At 43.1% G+C, this 3232-nt stretch overlaps 1 non-coding gene across 1 annotated transcript; it reads right to left on the bottom strand.

Annotated features, from left to right (window-relative positions):
• Positions 1 to 2922: 2922 nt before the first annotated feature.
• On the bottom strand, positions 2923 to 3028 carry LOC123617611 (U6 spliceosomal RNA). The gene has a single exon (XR_006725783.1). It is a non-coding gene; the product is annotated as a U6 spliceosomal RNA (small nuclear RNA).
• Between the last annotated feature and the right edge of the window lie 204 nt (positions 3029 to 3232).

A 3232-nucleotide genomic window follows, 5' to 3' on the forward strand; every position in this document is an offset into this window, starting at 1 on the left:
GGCGAGTCTCTTTGAGAAGGTGACATTTGAACTGAGACTTCAAATGTGAGAGAGGCCAACCATGCAGGGAATGTCCCGGGGGGAGGATACTGCAGGCAGAGACAACAGCCAGGGAGGGGCTCTCTGGGAGTTGAAGGAGCCCAGTGCAGCAGACTTGTTCTAAAATATTCATATTTATATGGTTCATAATAGCTAAAAACTATGAACAACTCTGTTGTCCATCACCAGTAAAATGGACACATTATATGTTTGTTATATAATCACACAACGAAATACTATACAGCAACGAGTTAGGACTATACACAATGACATGGATGAATCTCACAAACATCAGTTATAAAAGAACACATCCAGGAAGGCTGTATTCATATAAAATTTTAAAAGAACATAATTGCATTGTTTGAGGATGCATACTGTTGGCAGGCAGAGGAAATGAAAAATGCCCACTGAACTGAGAAGGCATCCTGAGGCCGAAACACAAGGCAGGCAGATCCCCATACTCAGTGGATCAGTTTATTACCGGGTAACTTACAGAGTAGGACTGGGCAGATGACAATCTGGAAGCATTCGCAGCTGCACTCCGCAGCACCTAGGGACCACAGGGACAATTTTATAGTTAACCTAGGGTATGGGGGTATGTGCTCGGAAACACAGGATGCATTCCTAAATCAAGATTTTTGAATGAGTAACTAGTCTCGCGGGCGCCAGGAATCCATCAGTGAAGGACTTCATCATTGAGCAGAGCGTAGAGGGCACCTGGACCTAACGACCATTAAATGGTGTCTATAACTACAGAACCCCCGATGACAGAGAAGAGATTTACAACACAGTACAGCCCTATGTAGGGTCAGCGGACGGACTGGAGGAACTGAACGGGCCCAAGATGGTGTCAGTTATGCTAACAACCAGACGCATACGTATGTACTAAAACTATAAGTGAAGCCAGGAGAGTGGTTATCTGGAGGAGGAGAAGGGGAGCTGCCAGGAATGAGATGCCCACAAAGAAATCTGCCCTAGAGAGTGTCCTGCCAGAAGTCAGATGACATCAACAGAAAGGCTGGATTTCAGATGATCAAACACAGAAGCGAGATGGGGTGGCCGGCCAGAGGAGGCATCCTCCACCGCGTGGAACTGCAGGTGGGCTCCCCAGAAAGGGGACCTCAAAAGAATCCACAAAATCACCTCACAGGACAGGTATCCTTAGACTTCCACCACCCCTGGAGGCACCAACCCCAGATTACTACTGAAGCCACCAAGAAAGACCTTTCCTCCCCCTTCCCCAGCCCTAGAGGGACCCAAAACAGCTGCCAGGGGGTGGGGAGGAAGAGGAAGGAGAACAAGAGAAGATGCCTACCCTCCACCCCGCCCCCTCTGCAGGCTTCTGAGCCTGGGGAAAGGGAAACTTTAAATTGGTTGAGAGTCTGAAGTTTTTATATCAGACTGGACTGGGACTTTTTATTACCCTGTCTGCAAAACCCACCATGAGGCTAGCTCATAAAGATGGTGAATAATGAGACATGTGCCTCCTGGCCCTTTCCTGCATCTCCAAACAACATTCATTCAATTTTCCTAAGGCTGATTTCTATCAATCCTTTTTCATCATTAAGTGAAGTGCTTTGCAGGGTTTTTTCTTGGAAGGATTAAAGCCTTCCTATGCACAAATATTGTTTCTGCCACTGTTGCTAAGAAACACTTTTGTGATATTAATCTCCACTGGAGACCTACCCTCTCCATGTCAAACAATAGAGTTGCTTTTTTCACATGAAAGATTGTTTTTAAAAATCTCAGAATTCTTCCTGATTCAACATAGTTTATATTGTCTCTGTGATCCCCAGAGGTCAGAAGCATTTAAAAAATTTTTTCTAAAAGACAAATGTAGCTAAAATACGTGCCACCACAAACATTAAGTAGCCAAAAAGGCTCCCCTTTGGCTAATAAACATTGCAGGAATTCCTGCCCGGAATCTAATCTGAACTCGGACCGTCTTATCAGAGGAAGATATATTTTAAAAATCCTGATTCACCCATATTACTTAATAAGGAGAAGAATAAGAAAGATGAAAACAAGCCAAAAAGACCTTAAAAAGCACTTATAATTTTACATATCCCTCCCTGCTTCTGCCATCAATTTATACCCCAGATGGTGGACCCACTTTCAAGACCCATAAATGAAAACTTCTTCAGATTCATGCTAGAAAAGACCTTACCTTGTTCTCCTGAGTCCATAGACTGCTGAGAAGCACCCAGGACTTTATGGTGTGGGTACGCAAGTCAACCTCCAGGAAGATATCTACCACAAGCAAAGACTTGGAGGACCAGACTCTTTTCTTAAAGCATTTAGTAAACATAACAACACTAGTAATAGAAAGGAGTGCACCTAACACCTCTCTGTGCAACATCACTATCAGTTAAAACTTCACACATACGTACATTTAAAAAACGATCAAAATTACTCAATAATCTCATTTTCTTCATGGGAAGCCAAAACTTAAAGAAGGAACTCCATGACCCCTACTGCTGATCATTTATTTTCAGTCTAGATGGTCCCTGAAGACTGTGACAGTGTTTACAACTCTCTAAAAATGGACGATAAGATCTTAAAAATAATTTTTGGAGGTCCAAACCAAATATTTGGTGCTATCCAAATGGTGTTTGATAAACTAAAAACTTAGGTTTTATAAAAAGTGATTTTAATGAACAGTGACTTTCTGAGTCACTGTTGTCTCCAGGATACCTTTGCAGGTGTCTTTTGGTTTGCTTTGTTTTGTTCTGGGTTTAAACAACAAACTTCCATTTCCCACAGATCTGGAGGCTGTGAAATCCAAGATCAAGATGTCTGCAGACGAGGTGTCTGGTGAGAACCCACTTCCTGGTTCCTAGAGGGCTGTCTTCTGCTGTGTCCTTGGAGAGGGTGAGGGAGCTCAAAAATATGGAACACTCCACGAATTTTCATCTCATCCTTGTGCAGGGGTCATGCTAATCCTCTCTGTATGGATCCAATTTTAGCAGTATGTGTACTCCAAGACACATTTGGATCCCAATCCTCACTTGTTCTCTGATCAAATGGAAAAACCACCACATTAATTCTGTTTGGACTAGTTGTCACTATGACCGCACATGCTCTTGTTGCTTCTTGCTAGAGAGATTGTTCCCTAGTCTTATCTCCACAACGCAGACGCTTCTACCAGTGATCTTGCCCTGACTGTAAAATACTAGTTTCTAAAACAGCTTGC

The sequence above is a fragment of the Camelus bactrianus genome, chromosome 13, assembly GCF_048773025.1.
Source record: "Camelus bactrianus isolate YW-2024 breed Bactrian camel chromosome 13, ASM4877302v1, whole genome shotgun sequence".
In the NCBI taxonomy this organism is placed as follows: Eukaryota; Metazoa; Chordata; class Mammalia; order Artiodactyla; family Camelidae; genus Camelus; species Camelus bactrianus.